Source organism: Hyla sarda, chromosome 3 (assembly GCF_029499605.1).
Source record: "Hyla sarda isolate aHylSar1 chromosome 3, aHylSar1.hap1, whole genome shotgun sequence".
NCBI classification, from domain to species: Eukaryota; Metazoa; Chordata; class Amphibia; order Anura; family Hylidae; genus Hyla; species Hyla sarda.
In genome coordinates this window covers 35,366,408-35,389,314 of record NC_079191.1, presented here as the reverse complement: position 1 = coordinate 35,389,314, position 22,907 = coordinate 35,366,408, and the positions used below count along the sequence as shown (strand labels likewise).

Sequence of the window (22,907 nt, the reverse complement as noted above, 5' to 3'; positions counted from 1 at the left end):
ATTTCTCCCGATTCAGAAAACACCCCATGTGGGGGTGAAAAGTGCTCTGCTGGCGCACTACAGGTCTCAGAAAAGAAAGAGTCACATCTGGCTTTTTGGAAGCAAATTTTGCTCTGGGGGCATGCCGCATTTAGGAAGCCCCTATGGTGCCAGAACAGCAAAAAAAAAAACCCCACATGGCATTATATTTTGGAAACTAGACAAGGGGTAAAGTGAACCTTAATACCGCACAGGGGTTTCACGACTTTTGCATATGTAAAAAAAAATAATAATAATTTTACCGAAAATGCTTGGCAGGTGATTGGCGATGAATTGTACACCACCGATCACCATTTATTACCGGGTCATCGGGTCACAAGTGACCCGAATGACCTGAATCGCCGAAGATCGCCGGTGCACTTGTCTGGGGGGCCGGACTCCTATTACGATCGGCATTGCCACTCGTACTAGTGTCGGCCACTGGGTCACTCTCATGGGGGGTGCGTAGCGTCGTCTGGCGGCGTCTCCGCCGCCGTACACGGGACTCATCATCACTACTAGATGATGAGGAGGGCGATGAAGAACACAAAAAAGTAGGATCTTCCTCGTCCTCACTGGCAGATTCGGAGTCGGAGGCTAAAAAAGCGTAAGCCTCCGCTGCCGAAAATGTCCGGCGGGTCATCGCCTTTTTTCTACGGTGGCGGGGGGGGGCAGTGGCGGGGGGGGAGGGGTTGTGTGCGGGGGGGGGGGGGGGTGAAGTATGTACTGTGTGGTGCTTGGTGTAAAAAGTGTATAACAGTAATAGGAAAAAAAAAAAACTTCGGCCCCCCCCGAAAAAAAGGGGTGGCAAACGCAGCTCCCTGAACCCATAATAGGACCCAGGGTAAGGGATCAAACCCTAATATGACCCTAGGGGAACTTTTATGGGGTCAGGGGGGGGATTTAAAAAAAAAAAAAGCTGCGTCCAAAAAAAAAAAAAAGGGGATGGCGCACGCAGCTCCCTGAACCCCTAATAGGACCCGGGGTCAGGGATCAGACCCTAATAGGACCCTGGGGGACCTATTAGGGTGTCAGAGGGGGGGTACTTTTTTAAACTTTTTTTTAAAACTTTTATAGAACTTTTTTAACCTATTAACTCCTACCTGTCCCTGCAATCAGCTTTCCCTATTCTACGGCTCCTGAGGGGGCTCCGGCTCCGAGGGGGCATCCACGGCTTCTTCTCACTGCTGCGCCCGCTGAATGAAAAAAGCGGGTGCAGCAGCGGTAAGGAGCCATTAACCCCTCCTCTGCCGCTCTGCTATTGGCCGGACGATCGCCGGCCAATAGCAGCGTTGCTGGGGCCCTGACAGTATTGTCACCGCTCCCCAGCAACGGCAGGTGATTGGTGGTGAATTGTACACCACCGATCACCATTTATTACCGGGTCATCGGGTCACAAGTGACCCGAATGACCCGAATCGCCGAAGATCGCTTGCGTGATTTTGCAAGCGATCTTCGGCGATCGCCGACATGCGGGGGTACTGGGACCCCCATAGGCATTTGCACGGCATGCCTGCTGAACGATTACAGCAGACATGCCGTTCCGATCTCTGCCCGGCGCGCGGCAGAGACCGGAGAAACACCAGGACGTTCTGGAACGTCCTTGGTCCTTAAAGCCCTGGGTGCGGGGACGTTCCATAACGTCCTTGGTCCTTAAAGGGTTAGGGCCCACGGACATTCCAGGATTTTTTAGTTACTCCCTTGGAACAGAACAGGGAAAAATCTAATCCTGGATTGTTGGTGGGCCTTAATGGAGTACTGCAGTGAAAAGTAACTTATGCCCTATTCACAGGATAAGGGGTGTCAGATCGTGGAGGGTTCCACCGCTGGGACGCCCTACAATCTCCTGCACGGGCCACGGCTCTCTGAAAGGAAAACGTACTGGAGACAGCACATACTCAATTCATTCTCAATGGAAGCATCAAAGAGGCCGAGTGCTGTACTTGGACATCTGCAACGTTCCCATAGAAATAAATAAGAACTGGGGCCAGTGAATGGAATCACAGGGGGTCCCAGCGGTTGGACCCTCTGTGATCAGACACTTATCTTCTATCCTGCAGTACCTCCTTAAGGTCTGGGTTGAGGGGACCTCTGCTCTAATTCTTCAGATTTCTGTTTCGAGTTCATGGTTCTGTCAGGCCCTTGGATAAAGAAGGAACCCAAAGTGTGACTTTTTTGGCTAGGGCTGACATAGAGTCTGAAGGAGAGTTTGAGCTTCATTTTAAAACCCCCATCCCTGCCATATGGTCTCTCTAAATCTAATCCCCAGGTTCCACCATTGGCGTGATCTAAAATAGCAATAGCTGACAGCGAGAGCGTGATATTTCCAGAGCATGGTATATAAATTGATAGGGAGAAGTATAGTTGTACAAATTCAAGGGCAGGTAAAGTTCATGTAACAATGTATAGAAAGAGGTCAGGGCAGACATCATCAACACGTGTAGAGAGAATAGCATGGCACTATTTATTTTCTGTCAGATAATGTACTATATAAAAGTAACAGAGGAACGGTAGAGGCACCTCTGGAGGCACCGGGGCCATAACTATGCGCCATGCTGGTGTCTACTGTTTATCTAGTGATTGAAGCTTAAAGACACATGCACATGGCTGTAGTATGACTCAGTTTTATGCAGGGCTTCCATGGATGCGCACAAAGCCTCTACTGTACCTCTGTTACAACCATATAGAGCGGTATCCTGCATAATACATTGTGGTATGCTCTGTCAGATGCTATACTACAGAAGCTTGTTTTCCTAATATCATCACACCTAAGGGCAGGGTGTAGTCTGAATAGGGCTCTAGGATCTAGAGACTATCCCCTGCCCACCATATTCTGGGAGAGATATCTACTTACCAGCCTCCTTCCTGGGGTCCGGGCCTCTTCTTCTGTAGCCCCGCTTTTTATGATGAAATCACTAGAGGCAGAGCTACGGAAAAAGACCAGAAACAAAGTTGGTAAGTATGGTTCTATTCACGTTGTGCGCTTTTAGTATGCCTTTTTGTCTTCCCAAACAGGGAGCCTTAAGCTGTTACTAAACTAAACAGCCCAAGGCATTCTGGGAATGATGGGGGTTGTAGTTTTGCAACAGCTTGAGGCTCGTTGTTGCTAAACATGTGATCATCAGTTGTCACCAGGTTACAGACAACGACAGCTTTACTGAGTGACAGATGGTACAGTCTATACAGTGTAGCCGGACCCACGGATGTGACCAGTGACTTCAGTGACTGACTTGACTTGACTGGAGACAGACTAAGCTGTGACTTTATCTTACTTGTAGACTTGTAACTTGTGGCTGCAGACTTGACTTGAGGCTCCTATGACTCCAGACTCTTAGGCTCGACTGCACCTCAGCAAAGACTCAATAACTAAGAGAGAGAAGAGACTCCTCCGAGGGCTTTTATGGGGGAGACTCTGGTGGGGTCCCATTGGTCACCCTCAAGTCACCTGGTCATTGATACCTCCTGGGTAACCATCACATGACAACTCACATGACAACTGGTGATCACATGTTAACCTTTCTTAAAGATACAACATTCTTATATACATAACTTAGGGGATTATATACAATTACAGTAGAACAGATGCAGGGGGGCCCAGGGGACACTGCAGGGAGGCTGCCTGACAGGGCAGCAAGGGTTCGGGTTAACATCTCCCATACTGGGCCACCACATTATCTCCTTACAGGTACACTTTAAATAAACGTTACATTTGAGGAGTATAATTTTTGTTTCGATGCACTGTAATAGCTTTCACTGATGATATATCTTCTCTATTTGAAGGCAGGTCAATACCATTTGTACATCATTACACTTAAGAATAAAACTTGCCTAAAGCACCAAATTTAAGTTGGTGTAGAAAGCATATGAAGCCCATGGGCTTTCTTACTTAGGAGCCATAGGGTCCCCATACATTGCCACTGAGCTCTACTATGTGCATGAATACTTAAAGGGGTAATCCACCCTTAGACATCTTATCCCCTATCCAAAGGATAGGGGATAAGGTGTCTGATCGCAGGGGTCACGCCACTGGGGACTCCCACTGCCGGAGACCACCGCTATCTCCACTGTGGCACCCCAGACGTCCGATGCACGGAGGAAACTTTGATCCGTGCCGGATGACTGGTGATGTGGGGCGGAGGCTTGTCACGTCCGCTTGTGATGTCACGGCAATGCCCCCTCAATGCAAGTCTATGGGAAGAGACTTGCATTGAGGGGGCGTGGCTGTGATGTCACGAGCAAGCCACAGCTCTGTTGTCACTGTTGGCACCCGACTCTCTAAACAAATGTCGGATGCAGCAGGGAGATCCCCAGCAACGGGACCCCCGCTATCAGACATCTTATCCCCTATGCTTTGGAGTTTGGTGGAGTACCCCTTTAAATAATCCTGAAATAATAAAAAAAAAATATATATATATATATATATATATATATATATCTTGTTATCATGCTTGCCCCTTTTCTGTAGCCTCTAAAAGCTTGTATCCAGCAAACCAACGCATTGTGTCACTTTCCTCTATACCGTCCTCTTTGGCGTAATAAAGTTTACATTATAATTAACCGTATTAGCGAGCGCTGCTCTGGGACGGCGGCTGTGTGTATAATCAAAGCTCTCCATTCAATCAGGCATATTTTTACATAAGTAATGCTATTATGAAAACATCTCTGCACAAGTTGAAAAGGTTAGTTATTTCTGTGATATATTAGATCATGAAATATATTGTTATTGTGAGTTTATTCTAATGCCAAGTTATCAGCATTGTGTTTGTGCTGTGAATACTGAGCAGGCAGCTGATGAAGCCATTGTGTAGAGCGGCCTGAGGTTTCATGTTCTGAGTGGTTGAGTAAGGTCAACAATATGGCATCTTCACCGTTGTGGTTCCTATGAGGGGGATGCAGTGTTTCCTTAGGCCTCATGCATTATGTATGAAGTATAAAACAGTGCCAACGCTGATTCTCAATGTGCCTCCAAGTTTTTTATGGATATATGACAAAAAATTATTGTGGCTTGTTCCTTTGGATGTCGCATTGTAGAGGCGCTCAACCCTAGAAACATTGCTTCTATAGGTGAGTACAGTGCCGAACAGACCGCAAAAGACCAGCATTAGTCGGGTTATGGATCCATTATATGGAACAGTATGGGACTCTGTATGCCTCCAAACAAGTTCCATGTCTATGGCTCTGCCATGAATATGAAACCTATGGCAACAGGTCTTCAGTGGTGGCCAAATGTGTACTTGAGATATAACTAAGAACGTTAGGAAGACCAACATTATACAGCAAAAAACCATAACATTGAAACCACCTTCTCGTATAGCTCTCCTCACTGCCAAAACAATTCCAGACCATTAAAGGGGTAATACGCCCCTAGACATCTTATCCCCTATCCAAAGGACAGGGGACAAGATGTCTGATCATGGAGGTCTCGCCACTAGGGACCCCTGTGATCTCTGTTGCGGCCCCTCAGACATCCGGTGCACAGAGCGAACTTCGCTCGGTGCCTAATGACTGTTGATGCGCGGCGGAGACGTCACGGTCACACCCCAATTGTGATGTCACAGCCACGCCCCCTCAATGCAAGTCTCCGATGCTACACCCGACGCTCTAAACGAATGACAGGTGCAGCAAGGAGATCGCGGGGGTCCCCAGCGGCGGGACCTCCGCGATCAGACATCTTATCGGATAAGATGTCTATGGGTGGAGTACCTCTTTAAAGGGGTACTCCGTCCCTAGCATCCTATCCCCTATCCAAAGATAGGGAATAAGATGTCAGATCCCAGGGGTCCTGCCGATGGGGACCCCCAGGATCTCCGCTGCAGCACCCCACTATCATTTCTGCACAGAGCAAACTCGCTCTGTGCGTAATGACCGGCGATACAGGGGCCGGAGCATCGTGATGTCATGGCTCTGCCCCCTCGTGACGACACAGCCCACCCCTCAATACAAGCCTATGGGAGGGGGCGTGGCAGCCATCACGCCCCCTCCCATAGACTTGCATTAAGAGGGCGGGCCGTGACGTCATGAGGGGCGGAGCCGTGACATCATGATGCTCCGCCCCCTGAGTTTGCTCTGTGCAGTAATGAATGCGGGGTGCTGCAGCAGCGATCCCCGGGGTCCCCAGCGGCCGGACCCCCGCGATCTGACATCTTATTCCCTATCCTTTGGATAGGAGATAGGATGCTAGGGACGGAGTACCCCTTTAAGGCCTGGACTCCACAAGATCTTTGGAGGTGTCTTGTGGTATCTGGGTCAAACTTTTTTCTACAGAACATTCCACAGATGCTTAACCAGATAGAAAGGCCGAGTCAATACTTTGGACTCTTCATCATGTTCCTTATTCCTGCACTATGTTTGTAGAATGGCCAGGGAATTATTAGGGGATTCTGCTGCCATCAAGGGGAGGACTTGGTCTGCACAATTTTTAGGTAGATGATATGCGTCACAGTAACAGGCACATGATGCCAGGACCCAAGTTTTTCAACAGAAGATTGCCCACATGATGTTAAAGGAAACATCAGACCAGGCCACCGTCTTCCATTGCTCCATGGAAAACAAGCACACCAGCAATAAGTACAACATACTAGAGCCCTGCGTGGGATTTCTGACCATTACCGCCCACTCCTGCAAGGTGTGTGTCCCACTCCTGCCCCTTTCACACGTGTGTTCTGCCCGCTCCTGCAAAAATGTTGTCACAACTTTTAGAAATAGTAACCTCTATGCCATTTCATTATTTTATTTATTATTTTTTTATTATTTTATTTAGCATACATCTTTGGCTTAACCCATTCCTGCCCTGAAACGTATACATACAGCTAGCTAGTTAGCGCAACAGGACGTATGCATATGTCCTAGCTACCTCCTTCACAGGACCATGCGCCGGGGTCCTGCCACAGCTGCTGAGACGGGGTTTGCACCGGTCTCGGCAGCATTAACCCCATAGATGCATTGATCAGTCCTGATCACGGAATCTATGGGGTTGACAGGAAAAGGGGATTGCAGGATCCCATTGGTTGCAATTGGTTGCCAGTTGGCCTCCTGTCTGCCTAGTAGGCTGGATTGTACAGGCTGCATGTCAGTGTATACTGACAGTTATACTGTGCTGCAGTACAGAGGTACTGCAGCATAGTTTAACACTTAAAAAGTGGAAAGTAAAAAAAAAAAGAAAAGGTTTTTAAATAAATTAATTAATAAAGTGTAAAAAAAAATGCCCCTTTCCCAATAAAACCGTTTATTATCACCCCAAAAAATAAAAATAATTCCCAAACCTATGCATAATATATATTGCCATGTCCGTAATGACTTGTACAAAAAAATGATAATGGACAGTGAACGCCGTAAAAACAAACAAACACAAGAATGCAAAAAAAACACACATTTTGGTCCAAAACATGGAATAAAAAAGATCAAAAGGTAGCATGAATCAGAAAAGATGGTACCAATAAAAAGTACAGCTTGTCCTGCAAAAAATAAGCCCTCACACAATGAAGTTGGACGAAAAATAAAAAAGTTATGGCTGTCAGAACGTAACACAAAAAAGGGGGAAAAAGGATTTTGATGACAAAAGGAAAAAGAATATAAAAAAGCTATATAAATTGGGTATCATCATAATGGTACCGACCCACAGAATAAAAATAACATTTTTACCATACAGTGAATGCCATAAAAAAATTATTACAAAAAAACACCAGAAATTTTCCACAATATTTTGGAGTTTTGCACAAAAAATGCTGCATGAATCAACAAAGATTCACTACTAATATAAAGTACAATATGTCACGAAAAAACTAATTGTGTCACTAAGTAAAAGCAGAGGTATTACAGTACCACCTGAACAGGGTTGGTGCAAGGATTTTTGCCACCCTAGGCAAAGCAAATTTTTCCACCCCCTTGACTCCGCCCATAGGCACGGCCTTTGACACATCCACCTTACTACTGGGGTGACACACTGTAACTAATCTCCTCCTCCTCATGCTGCATGCTGAGCGACTGGTTCGGATGCTGGATATCTAACTTTCTTGCGGCAGGCAGAGCGGTGCCCCACATCTGAGGGTGCTCTAGGCGGCTGCCTATTTGGCTTACAGGCAGAGCTAGCCCTGCACTTAAAGAGACACAGGCCAGATTAGAAAAATTGGGCCAGGTTATTAAGGTAAAAACAGGCAGTACCCTTAAGGAGTTAACCTATATTGGACTGTAATGTTTATAGATGAAATGAGCCAGAAATCAGTTCTAACAATAATTCATTCATATTATCATTAACACAAAAAACCTGGTGACATTTACTATACTTAATCATCTGTAAAACCAATGTAGACCTCACCGTCTATTATCGGACTGATCTGAAGACAGATAATAGACTTTTCTATGTAGTCATTATTCTTTATCATGTGGTCACTGGACCATTGAGCTGTCCAAATAATGAAGCCAAATATCCTGCGAATGAAGGAATTTATACCAATGGAAATTGTATTATTTGTGTCCAATTTTAACGCAAGGTTTATAAACAAGATGAATTGGGTTAATGAAAGTATTATACTATGGGGGGGGGGGAGGAGTGGTATTAAAGGGGTTGTCTTATGAAGCCCATTCTCTATGAAGCTATGGAAACCATATCTTACAAGTCCAACCAAACATAATGGAAGAGGCAAATCAATAACTGAGGCAAATAAACAAGGCAGCAAATCAGAATGAGGTGATAATAATGGGGGACTTTATCCTGATATAAACTGGGAGACTGAGACCTGTGAATCTCATAAAGGAAACAGGTTTCTGACTATAGCTAAAGACAATTATCTGTCCCAAATGGTGCAGAACGCGACCAGAGGGGGCGCCCTACTGGACTTAATATTAATCAACAGACCTGACAGAGTAACTAATGTGCAGGTAGAAGGACACCTAGGAAATAGTGATCATAATATAATACATTAGAACTTGTTCTTCAATAAGGAAATCTCTTGAGGGGCCACAAAAACAATGAACTTTAGGAAGGCAAAGTTTGATCAAGTCAGAGAAGCCCTTAAAGGACATCTGCAGCAGGATTAACACTTATGCCCTATCCACAGGATAGGGGATAAGTGTTTGATCGCGGAGGGTCCGACTGCTGGGACCCCCTGTGATCTCCTGTACGGGGCCGCGGCTGTCCCGTGCAGGGGGCGTGCCAGCCGCAGCATGACGTTGCAGCCGGCACGCCTCCTCCATACATCTCTATGGGAGAGGCGGAGAGGCAGCGTTCGTGCCTCCCCGTCTCCCCCATAGAACTGTATGGGGACGGGGAGGAGACGGGGCGTCACCGTCGACCTCTAGGTCGACGCTACGTCACCATGAGCGCTAATGGCGGCGCCCCGTTAGGGAGATCGAGGGGGGTCCCAGCGGTCGGACCCCACGCGATCAAACACTTATCCCCTATCCTGTGGATAGGGGATAAGTGTCATACCGCTGCAGTTGTCCTTTAACAATATAAAATGGGATAATGTCCTGAAAAACAAGAATACCGACACTAAATGGGAGACTTTTAAAAATATCTCAAACTCTTACTGTAAGATGTATATACCTTATGGGAATAAAAGGGTCAGAAATAAAAGAAAACCAATATGGATGAATAAAAATGTTAAGGGGGCAATAAATGACAAAAAATAAAGCATTTAAACTACTAAAAGAGGATGGCAGTGAAGGAGCACTAAAAAAAATATAGAGAAAAATGTAAAATATGTAAAAAAAAACTAATAAAAGCCGCAAAAATCGAGACAGAAAGGCTCATTGCCCAAGAGAGTAAAACTAACCCCAAAATGTTCTTTAACTATTTAAATAACAAAAAGGCTAAAAGTGAAAGTGTTGGCCCTTTAAGAAATGATGAGGAATAAATTATAGATGGGGATCAGGAAAAAGCAAACATATTAAACAAATTCTTCTCCACTGTGTTCACAGAGGAAAATGAAATGTCAGGTGAAATACAGCGAGATAAGGTAAACTCCCCAGTACAGGTCACCTGTCTAACCCAGGAAGAAGTACAGTACCGCCTACAAAAAATCTAAATAGACAAATCGCCAGGTCCAGATGGCATTCACCCCCGAGTTCTAAAGGAACTAAGTAATGTAATAGACAGACCCCTATTTTTAATATTCAAGGACTCTATAGTAACAGGGTCTGTTCCCCAGGACTGGCGCATGGCAAATGTGGTGACAATATTTAAAAAGGGGTCAAAAAGTGACCCCGGGAATTATAGACCTGTTACAAATTGATCTGGAAGGTTGGAGGTTTGGGCTGGGAAGTGGCAGATGAGGTTCAACACTGATAAATGTAAGGTAATGCACATGGGGAGGAAAAATCCGGACTGGGATTATGTGTTAAATGGGAAAACACTTGGGACGACTGACATGGAAAAGGACTTAGGAGTCTTAGTTAACAGTAAATTTAGCTGTAGTGACCAGTGTCAGGCAGCTGCTGCCAAGGCAAATAAAATCATGGGGGGGCATCAATAGGGGCATAGATGCCCACGACAAGGAAATAATTCTACCACTGTACAAATCACTAGTCAGACCACACATAGAATACTGTGTACAGTACTGGGCACCAGTGTACAAGAAATATATAGTGGAGCTGGAGAGGGTTCAAAGACGGGCAACCAGAGTAATACGGGGAATGGGAGGACTACAGTACCCAGAAACATTATCAGAATTAGGGTTATTTAGTTTAGAAAAATGAAGGCTTAGGGGAGACCTAATAACTATGTATAAATATATCAGGGGACAGTACAGAGATCTCTCCCATGATCTATTTATACCCACGACTGTATCTATAACAAGGAGGCATCCTCTACGTCTAGAGGAAAGAAAGTTTCTACACCAGCACAGATGGGGGTTCTTCTGTGGAATTCTCTGCCTGAGGAGGTGATCATGGTGAACTCTATAAAATAATTTAAAAGGGGTCTGGATGCATTTTTGGAGAGTAATAACATCGCTGGTTATGGATACTAGAATTATAGGGACAGAACGTTGATCCAGGGATTTATTCTGATGCCATATTTGGAGTCGGGAAGGAATTTGTACCTCTAATATGAGTTTTTTTTTTGCCTTCCTCTGGATAAACTTAGTAGGGACTCAATAGGGATATAGGTCAACCTTATGAACTATGTTACTATGTTACTATAGTCCCCTCCATAAGGAAGATATACCATCTGTAGACAACTGGTTTGGGGGTTCTTGACTCTCGCTCAGTATAGAGCAGTGCAGGGGCGGACATATCACCTGTTCAGCCTGTTCGGCTGCACAGGGGCCCAGCGTGTTAGGGGGCCCACCTAGTGGCCCAGGTCACAGACTGGGCCTCACAGTCTGGGCCCCTGCAGGGCCCCCTGCCAGTACTTCATACTATATGCTGCAGCAACAGGTCCCGGACCTGCCGCTGACAGCAGTAATTTACCTTTAAACCGGACGGGCGAGACGGACAGGCCAGGGGCTGATGGGAACAGACGTGCCCCGCGCAGGCACGCACGTCTGTTCCAAGCCCCCGATGTCACGTGTCATGGCCTCTGACCCCGGCAGAAGTGACAGGAGCAGCAAGGAGGACCAGAAGGGGGGTCAGGGGTGTAGTGATTAGGGGGTTTAATGTTGTAATGTTGATGAGAAGGACCGGGGGGGGGGGTCAGGTGTGTAATAATGATGAGGTGCGGTATATGGGGTGATGAGGAGACTGAGGATGGAGTGCGTGGGGTGATGAGGAGACTGAGGATGGAGTGCGTGGGGTGTATGGGGTGATGAGGAGACTGAGGATGGAGTGCGTGGGGTGATGAGGAGACTGAGGATGGCGTGTGTGGGGTGTATGGGGTGATGAGGAGACTGAGGATGGGGTGCGTGGGGTGTGTGGGGGTGATGAGGAGACTGAGGATGGAGTGCATGGGGTGATGAGGAGACTGAGAATGGAGTGCGTGGGGTGTATGGGGTGATGAGGAGACTGAGGATGGCATGTGTGGGGTGTATGGGGTGATGAGGAGACTGAGGATGGGGTGCATGTGGTGTATGGGGGTGATGAGGAGACTGAGCATGGGGTGCGTGTGGTGTATGGGGGTGATGAGGAGACTGAGGATGGAGTGCGTGGGGTGTATGAGGTGATGAGGAGACTGAGGATGGGGTGCGTGGGGTGTATGGGGTGATGAGGAGACTGAGGATGGCGTGCGTGGGGTGTGTGGGGGTGATGAGGAGACTGAGGACGGAGTGCATGGGGTGATGAGGAGACTGAGGATGGAGTGCGTGGGGTGTATGGGGTGATGAGGAGACTGAGGATGGCATGTGTGGGGTGTATGGGGGTGATGAGGAGACTGAGGATGGGGTGCGTGTGGTGTATGGGGGTGATGAGGAGACTGAGGATGGAGTGCGTGGGGTGTATGGGGTGATGAGGAGACTGAGGATGGGGTGCGTGGGTTGTATGGGGGTGATGAGGAGACTGAGGATGGAGAGCGTGGGGTGTATGGGGTGATAAGGAGACTGAGGATGGGGTGATGAGGAGACTGAGGATGGAGAGCGTGGGGTGTATGGGGTGATGAGGAGACTGAGGATAGAGTGCATGGGGTGTATGGGGTGATGAGGATGGAGTGCGTGGGGTGTATGGGGTGATGAGGAGACTGAGGATGGCGTGCGTGGGGTGTATGGGGTGATGAGGAGACTGAGGATGGAGTGCATGGGGTGATGAGGAGAATGAGGATGGAGTGCGTGGGGTGTATGGGGTGATGAGGAGACTGAGGATGGCGTGTGTGGGGTGTATGGGGTGATGAGGAGACTGAGGATGGGGTGCGTGGGTTGTATGGGGGTGATGAGGAGACTGATGATGGAGTAAGTGGGGTGTATGGGGTGATGAGGAGACTGAGGATGGGGTGCGTGGGGTGTATGGGGGTGATGAGGAGACTGAGGATGGCGTGTGTGGGGTGTATGGGGTGATGAGGAGACTGAGGATGGAGTGCGTAGGGTGTATGGGGTGATGAGACTGAAGATGGGGTGCGTGGGGTGTATGGGGTGATGAGGAGACTGAGGATGGGGTATATGGGGGTGATGAGGAGACTGAGGATGGAGTGCATGGGGTGATGAGGAGACCGAGGATGGAGTGTGTGGGGTGTATGGGGTGATGAGAAGACCGAGGATGGGTTGTGTGGGGTGTATGGGGTGATAAGACTGAAGATGGGGTGCGTGGGGTGTATGGGGTGATGAGGAGACTGAGGATGGGTTGTGTGGGGTGTATGGGGTGATGCAGGGGCGTAGCTAGAAACCACGGGGCCCCGGTGCGAAAAATTGCCCTGGGCCCCTCTATCACCTGACGACCCTCTTCCCCAATCCCGGACAACCCCTTACTCGGCTGCACAAAGATATCAGTGACTACAGCACTGATGGGACACATATAGTTGTGTATTCTCCTGACTGTGTCCCATCAGTGCTGTAGTCACTGATATCTTTGTCCCTTTGGCCCTGCCTGTTAATCACTTATATAGTTGTGTATTCTCCTGACTAAGTGACTAACAGGCAGGGCCAGGCAGACAAAACAGGCATTGAAGAATAATACGCCCATTTTTCTGGTGGGGGTCCAACTACTGGGACCCCAACCAATCACCAATCAGCTATTGTAAAGCTATAACTCCCATCATGTCTAGAGAGCCTCAGGCATTATAGGAGTTGTAGTTTTTCAACAGCTGGAGAGCCATAGATTAGGGTACAGCATCACCCATCATCCCTGCAGAATTTACAAGTGACTCCAGCTCTGATGCCCCTGAATATAATACTGCCACACACTGTGCCCCTGAATATAATACTGCCACACACTGTGCCCCTGAATATAATACTGCCACACACTGTGCCCCTGAATATAATACTGCCACACACTGTACCCCTGAATATAATCCTGCCACACACTGTACCCCTGAATATAATCCTGCCACACACTGTACCCCTGAATATAATACTGCCCCACATCGTGCCCCTGAATATAATACTGCCTCACATCGTGCCCCTGAATATAATACTGCCACACACTGTGCCCCTGAGTATAATACTGCCACACACTGTGCCCCTGAATATAAACCCTCAAAAATAACCATGCTATACACTGTACCCTCCCACACATCATATATACATACATATATCTTGATTACACACATCCATCTTTCATACACACACATCATTCATACACACACATCATTCATACACACATCATACATACACACATCATACATACAGTACATAAACGCATCATTCAAACACATGCCACCTCCGAACCCCCCCAACACATGCATAATACATACATACACACACATCTTACATACACATACATCATACATACACCTGCCGCCTGCAGATCCCTCTGCATAATTCATCTCCACACATCATACATAGATCCTTCTAGCTTACACACATCTCCACACATCATACATATACATCTTGCTTACACACATCTATCATTTATACACACACATCATTCATACATCAAACATACAGTACATACACATACATAATTTATACACACGCTGCCTCTGGACCCCCCACACACACATAATACATACATACGCCTCCAGATCCCCCCAACATAATACATGTCCACACATCATACATATACATCTTGCTAACACACATCTATCATTTATACACACACATCATACATACAGTACACATACATCATTCATACACACGCCGCCTCTGGACCCCCCACACATGCATAATACATACACATCATACATATACATACACGGGCTACGGGCCCTTGCGACCACTATAACTACGCCACTGGGGTGATGAGACTGAGGATGGGGTGCGTGGGGTGTATGGGGGTGATGAGGAGACTGAGGATGGGTTGCGTGGTGTGTATGGGGTGATGAGGAGACTGAGGATGGAGTGCATGGGGTGTATGGGGTGATTCAGTGGTTGGTACAGTATTTGGCAGTATTATATTCAGTGGTATAGTATTTGGCAGTATTATATTCAAGGGTACATTGGTTGGCAGTATTATATTCAGGGGTACAGTATTTGGAAGTATTATATTCAGGGGTACATTGGTTGGCAGTATTATATTCATGGAGTACAGTGGTTGGCAGTATTATATTCAGGGGTACAGTGGTTGGCAGTATTATATTCATGGAGTACAGTGGTTGGCAGTATTATATTCAGTGGTATAGTATTTGGCAGTATTATATTCAGTGGTATAGTATTTGGCAGTATTATATTCAGTGGTATATTATTTGGCAGTATTATATTCAGGGGTACATTGGTTAGCAGTATTATATTCATGGAGTACAGTGGTTGGCAGTATTATATTCATGGCGTACAGTGGTTGGCAATATTATATTCAGGGGTACAGTGGTTGGTTGTATTATAGTCATGGAGTACAGTGGTTGGCAGTATTATATTCAGGGGTACAGTATTTGGAAGTATTATATTCAGGGGTACATTGGTTGGCAGTATTATATTTATTGGTACAGTATTTGGCAGTATTATATTCATGGAGTACAGTGGTTGGCAGTATTTTATTCAGGGTACAGTGATTGGCAGTATTATATTCATGGAGTACAGTGGTTGGCAGTATTATATTCAGGGTACAGTGGTTGGCAGTATTATATTCTGGGGTACAGTATTTGGCAGTATTATATTCAGGGTACAGTGGTTGGCAGTATTATATTCAGGGGTACAGTGGTTGGCAGTATTCAGGGGGTACAGTGGTTGGCAGTATTATATTCTGGGGGTACAGTATTTGTCAAGGTTATAATGATTATTGTCATCATACAGAGGATGAGGATCTACTGACAAATTAAGGAACCAATGATGTCCTGGTGTCAGACTCTGCAGAGAAGATGGAAGAAATCCTGGTGTCTGGACCAAATGAAGAAGAAAAGTAAAGACAACAGAGAAGACATCACTCAGGTCAGTGATATCATTGTGTATTTTCCTAACTGTCCCATCAGAGCTGTAGTCACTGATATCATTGTGTAGTCTCCTGACTGTCCCATCAGCTGTAGTCACTTCAGACATGATGGGAGTTGCAGCTTTCCAACATCTGGGGAGCCACTTGAACCAAAAAAAATGGGCTGTTTATTTTAAAATGCCTGGGCCTGTTTTTGGTCCCAGTCTGGCCCTGCCTGTATGTCACTTCTATCACCAAGGAGCCAAGGAACCAAGGGGTGCCAAGGGGGTGTCGTGCTAAGTCCAGGGGTGCGAGTGTAAAGGGGAGCACTGCCCTCTGCCTCCCAGCTAGATATGGGTCAGGCTGACCCGGAGGAGTACTCACTGGGCCTGGGCCTCACACTGAGAGGGACAGGGGCCACCCGGAGCCCACCTCAGGAGCCGTTCCATCCACCTGTGATGGACAAGGCAAGTGGCGACACTACACGCGTGGGGTAAGTGGAGGCACTCCGGTGGGGTCTAGGTACATGTGGGGGCACAGTGCTGGGGGGGGGCCCAGGCACATTCTTTGCACAGGGGCCCTCTGCTGTCAGTGTCCGCCCCTGGAGCAGTGCATTGATTGGCCAGAGAGATACCTTATATCAGTGGTCTCAAACTGTCGCCCTTCATATGTTGCAAAGTTTCAACTCCCAGCATGCCCTGACAGCCACGATCTCTGCTGCGGCACCGCAGTCATCTAGTGCACGGAGTGAATTGCCTGTTGACTAGCAATGTGGCACTGACGTCACGTCCATGCCTCCCTCGTGACGTCACACCCTCCCTCTCAATGCCGGCCACCACGCACCCTTCCATAGACTTGCATTGAGGGGACATGGCCCATCCTTTGGATAGGGGATTAGATGTTTAGGGATGGAGTAACCCTTTAAATGTACAATATCCACAGCAATAGATCAATGCAATAGGTTATGTTTTTATTTAACATAAAGTTAAAAGTATATAGTATCAGACATAGTCTATGCCTTAGGGATTAACATCCAGTAATTATATCCAGAATATCCAATAATTTTGCATAACTTTTTTGATACTGTCTGGCCCGGTCAGATCTGGCATTGGAACTATTTCTAAATGAGAATGAGGATAGTCATGGATTTTGGACATATCAGGGGTTTATGGAGACATACTTCCAGGAAATGGTTAATGGTAAAAATTATATAAATTACCTGTCCTCCAGAAGATCTCTAAAAAGAAGCCATTTTGGTGAACAACAGACCTCTGCACATTGGTGCAACTTTGATGCGCTTCCCTGAAGAAGTTGCCTGCAGCCTAGAGATGTCCCAGCCTGCAGCCTAGAGATATCACAGCCTAGGACGGACTGGGATGCCTGTAGCAGTGCTATGTGTCCTGTTGCCATATTGCCCACCAGAATGCTGCAGCAACGCCTTGAAGGTTCTCATGGTACTCCAGTGTGCAGTTGCCTCTATATTGTTCACCAAGCACAGTGCCATAGTGGTTGGGGCTGGTACTGCAACTTATCACAGCTTAAGTCCCAATAAAGTAAAGTAGTACTAGTCACATCCACTACAAAATGTATGGAGCTGTGCTAGGTAATAAGGAGGCCACATCACTAATCTCCCATTGATCGTCATTTTTAAGGAAGGGGCACAAATATTTACATCCCGAAAAGCCCCATAAAGGCTTATCCAGGATTAGAAAAGTAGAACTAATTTCTTTAAAAAAAAACAGCTGCACACCTGTCCTCAGGTTGTCTTTTGGTATTACAGCTCAGTTCCTTTGAAGTAAATGTCACCAAGTCGTAATACCACACACAACCTCAAGGCAGGAAAATATTAGCACTGTCTATTCCTGAATTACTTCTTTAAGGTAGGGTCACACGTAACGGATCCGCAGCGTATTTTCAGCTCCGGATCCGCTGGTGACCCGACCCATAGTGTGCTTCCAGCTGTTGCCGATGCCACCCACCCCACCTGTCTGGCCACGCCCCCTACCGGGCATGCTCGCAACTGCAATCCGCCGCTCCGAGCAGCCACACAGGGGCCTGCTAGTCACTGGGTGCACTCAAAGTGTACTTAGACATCAAGGAGCAGCCTCAATGTCTGAGTACACTGCGCATGCGGGTGGCAAACCGCAGGCCCCAGTGTTGTTGCTCGGAGCAACGTATTGCCGTTGCGAGCAGGCCAGGGGGCAGGGAGAGGTAGGGCAACAACGGAGGCACACTATGGATCGGGTCACTGGCAGATCCGCAGAGGAAAATACGCTGCAGATCTGTTACGTCTGACCCCACCCTTATGGTGTTTTCACACATACAGTATCCTGCGCATATTTAATGCATAGGATTTGAAGCTGCTGATTTTATGCTGCAAAGTACAATTTAAACTAAATGAATGAACACAGCTTCAGATCTGCAGCTTAAAATATGCGCAGGACACTGTAACGTGTAAATAGACCCTAAAAGCATTTCTAGTGAATCAGTCATCTTGAATCCCTCCTATACTGACCCCTGTGGCCCATAGATATAATAGTCCAGGACTTGGGGGCCTCCCATTCAGCCATTTGGGCCTCAGATTCATGATTCTGTTGACTGTGATGGCCCTTCTGTATAAATTCCACATAATGCTACATGAAATGGCTCACAAATGGGCCACTGTATTACCATGTAAAATACACAGGACTGCAGAGAATTGCAAAGCAATCAGAAAGTAACACATAGAATAAATCTGCGCTACAGATGGGGCTGCCTCTTGAAAGCAATTTGCGAAGGACTGCAATATGTAGAAGATGCAAGAATGCCTGAACATTAGATATTCAGAGATGATATTACTGGGAGAGGCAGAGGCATAACTCTCCGATATCGCTGCTTTTTCTGCCACCTTTCCTCTATTTGTAATTTGTAGCCATTGATTGTGGAGGTAATTGACATTGTGCAAAGCATCAATTCTGTCACCTCTGTGATTGAAGGGCAAACCCTCGGCTCCCAGCAATCTGGAGTGTTCAGGACGTGTAATTGTAGGTTAAAACGCAATGGTCCATCTGACCTGCTCAGAGATGCCTAGTGGCTATAAGGAATTTCCACTTTTATTTCCACACTTTAGTATTTTGTTGCAGTTCATAAAAATCCAATTTCTTTTGCGCTTCATGGTGGCATAGGGTACTACATTATTCCATGTACAATACATAGAGGTAGCTCAGGACATACAGTGTGACATAGTGTGCTATTCCTTTGGGTTGTGTAGTAGGCCTTTGTGGTGTGGGGTGTGTGGTGCAGTGTAGATATTGTTACCCGAGGGGCAGATGGCATTAACCTCTTGTATTTGTGACGCCAGACGTGGTTTAGCTTATAACCAGCCGAAGGTATACCGCTGGATCCTGGGCTAGGCACGGGGGCAATAAAGACTCTGACGCCAAGTTATGGACCATGGTAGCTTTACAGAGGGTAGACAGATGGTAAAGTCTATACTGTTCAGCCAGGGCCCAAGGAGGTGACCAGTGACTCAGAGACCTTAAGGGCTTGCTGGGACTTGTAGTAGGACTGGACAATTGAATGCAGATCACGCTGACTTGACAGATGACAGGGACTGACTTGACTTGACTCATAAAGCTGTGACTTTATCTTACATGACTTGATGGTGGCTGCAGGACTGGACTTTGAGATCTCCAACACTCTGGACACACACACTAGACAAGACTGCACTGGACCTCAGCAGAAGAGAGAGAGAAGCTCCACCCAAGGATTATATGGGGGAGACTAGCAGGGAGCCCATAGGTCACTCTTGTGATCACCTGGTCACTGATACCTCCTGGGTAACAATCACATGACATATCACATGGTATAACTCTTAAAGCAACATTATATTTCATAACACTTTACATGGTAAAACATATTTACAATGGGGAAACAAGTGCAGGGGACCCTGGGGACACTGAAGGAGGCTGCTGACAGGACAGCAGGAGCACGGGGGAACACTTCCCATACTGGGCCACCACACCTTCATTTTGGCAAGTAAGACTAGATATGTTATGTGGGGAAATATGGCAATAGTTCTGATACAGGAGCTTTCTACCATTAGGGTAGGGTAACAAAGAATGCATCCGCTGCAGATGTGCCAACTGCAGTCACAAGAGAGAGCTCCCTGCTGCGACTGGGTGGCTCTGTGTGTCCAGAAATTCACCGCTTCGAGCGGACACACATTGCTAACCAGTGGCAGCAGGGAGCACTCTCTTGTGACTGCAGTTGGCACATCTGCAGCGGATGCCTTCTTTGTTACCCTACCCTAAAGGTAGAAAGCTCCCGTATCAGAAACTATTGCCATACTTGTGACTGATGTCGACACATCCAAAGAGTGGAATACACTGCGGATGCCCCTTCCCATAATCAGCGCATGTAGCGGAGCTCTGTAACGTTCATGTGAACATAGCCTAAAATACTGTACAGAACTCCTCTTCCTTGGAAACTGCACTGTCAGAAAATACAAAGAGGGGGTATTTCTCTAAAAGTTATGAAAAGCAAGGAGGAATAAATTAGGTGGGGGTCCTATGGAGCCACCATTCTTGGATGTACACCACTGGCAGATACGGCACAAGCATGAGTTTGGGTGTGTACACAATGTAGTAGACATGGAAGGAAGAAAAGTAAAAAAAAAAGATCTGAAATAGACGGTTCTTTGTTCTGTAGTCTTTAGCGTCTATCGTTGAAAATTTCTGTCCCCATTTACAGTAAAAAAAGCTGAAAATATTTTGACTTCTAATTCAGAAGAGAAACTTGTGTCGCCTTTCTTTTTTCTTAATAATATATATATTTTAAATTTAGTAAATGTTTTTTTTTTATGGTCTTTGACATTAACAAAATATCAATAAACAAAAAACAATATTAAGCAACATCAAACATCACAATATATACCCCCCCCCCAGCCTTCTGTACCAAGAGAAAGTAAAAAAAAACTAATCTCAAATCTAATTTTCAATATTCACAAGACTTTTTAATCTCACTTCGCGCCTCTATCCAGGGTTTACACTTTTTAATAAACCAAGCTTAGAGCATTTTTCATAACATACCTTTTCATATAACAAAATATCGAATACGGTAGTTATTTCTTCCGTGCCTCTACAGCTGGAAGCTTCTCTGATAACCAATTCTTTGACATATGAGGCTTCCCGAATAGTCTATTTGTAAAGCGCCAAATACTCTGCTACCCAACCGGCTTGGCTTTGCGCCAAAACACAAAAGAGGATTCTTAATACACTCTAGCATTTTCATAGTAGAAGTCGTATAAACAGAGTACTCATGACTTGTAGTCTTTCAAATAAAACTTCTTTATTCTGTACCAGGGAAGTTAATACAAAGTGCAGAGTATGGAGAGTGGACAGGTACAGAGTAAGGGGCATTCCTTGGGCTTAAAAGGGTACTCCGCCCCTAGAGATCTTATCCCCTATCCAAAGGATAGGGGATAAGATGTCAGATCGCCGGGGTTCCGCCGCTGGGGACCCCCGCAATATAGCAAGCAGCACCCACCTGTAACTGTTTCCGGAAGCGATGGAGGTTCCCTGACTAATTCCTCCCGACCACGGGGACGGAAGATTGTGATGTCACGACTCCGTCCCATGTGACATCATGGCACCCCCCCTCAGTGCAAGTCTATGGGAGGGGGCGTGACGTCCGTCACGTGCCCTCCCATAGACTTGCATTGAGGGGACGGGGTGTGATGTCACATGGGGGCGGAGTCATGACATCACGATCTTTCAGGTGTTACAGCAGTTACAGGTGGGTGCTGCTTGCTATATTGCAGGGGTCCCCAGCAGCGGGACCCCAGTGATCTCACATCTAATCCCCTATCCTTTGGATAGGAATAAGATGTCTAGGGGTGGAGTACCCCTTTAAAGTGTTACTGTAAGTAAGGATGTGAAAGCTGGATTTTTGCTGCTAGAGAGTACTAGGTTGCTCCCCACGGCCGTCACGCCCCCTCCCATAGACTTGCATTGAGGGGGCGGGGCGTGACATCACACGGGGGAGGAGTCGTGACATCGCGAACTTCCATGCCCGTGGTCGGGAGGAATCAGCCTGAGAACCTCCAGTGCTTCTGGAAGCAGTAACAGGTGGGTGCTGCTTGCTATATTGTGGGGGTCCCCAGCGGTGGGACCCCGGCGATCTGACATCTTATCCCCTATCCTTTGGATAAGGGATAATATGTCTAGAGGGCGGAGTGTTATTGTAAGTAAGGATGTGAAAGCTGGATTTTTGCTGCTAGAGAGTACTAGGTTGCTCCCCAAGGGTAATCCTGGTGTGGGTAGTGGCTGGCCAGGCAGGCTAGATAATCCCAGTGTCAGGCTCCAGGAAACCAGCAGCGGTTGTACTGATGTTGGTATGGGTAGTAGGCTGGCAGCGAGGTACAGGAGTGGGGTTTCAGGCAGATAAGTTGCGGTTGTTTCTTGGTCTAGGTCTTGTACAGAAGGATTAGTGTAATACACCATAGTCAGGCAGTGGCAATGTCAGGTAAATAGGCACAGGTCAGATACAGGAAAGCAAATGAGCAACACAACTTCACTATGGAAAAACTACACTATCACTAAGGCACAACCTAAAATAAACAGTTGCAGGCAGGAATAGGTGGAGGACAAATTAGAGATATGAACGCTGGCCCAGTGCATGTGTGTGGCAGCTATGGGCCAATGCAGGAGCTGCAGCAAAGAAGACAGGAGGACTGGAAAAGGAAGCACAGCCTTGGCAGCAGGGAGGTAAATCAGTTACAGGGAACCAGTGGTTGTGAGTGCCAGGACAGGCCGTCTGCCGATGGGTACTACCCACCAGCAGCACATTATTTCTTCCTCAAATAAAAAATAGAGGCCCCAAAGATACATGTTCACACACAATTTTGTTGCCATTTTTATTCTTTTGTGTATCTGTCACTTGTATAAATTATACTAGTTACACATCAAAAGTTTTGATTAGCGGAGGTCTGTGTTCATGTGGGGGCTTTAACTCAGCGTTCTTGTAACTATCTTACTCCCGGACAAATC

The 22,907-nt window shown here is 46.7% G+C and overlaps 1 long non-coding RNA gene across 1 annotated transcript in view; it reads right to left on the bottom strand.

The window, feature by feature from the left end:
- The window catches only part of LOC130361275 (uncharacterized), a 62,355-nt gene that overhangs the window by 5,707 nt on the left and 33,741 nt on the right, over positions 1–22,907 (bottom strand). The window contains exon 2 of the long non-coding RNA XR_008890936.1: positions 2,873–2,945. This is a non-coding gene — a long non-coding RNA (uncharacterized LOC130361275). The remainder of the gene's footprint in view (positions 1–2,872; positions 2,946–22,907) is intronic.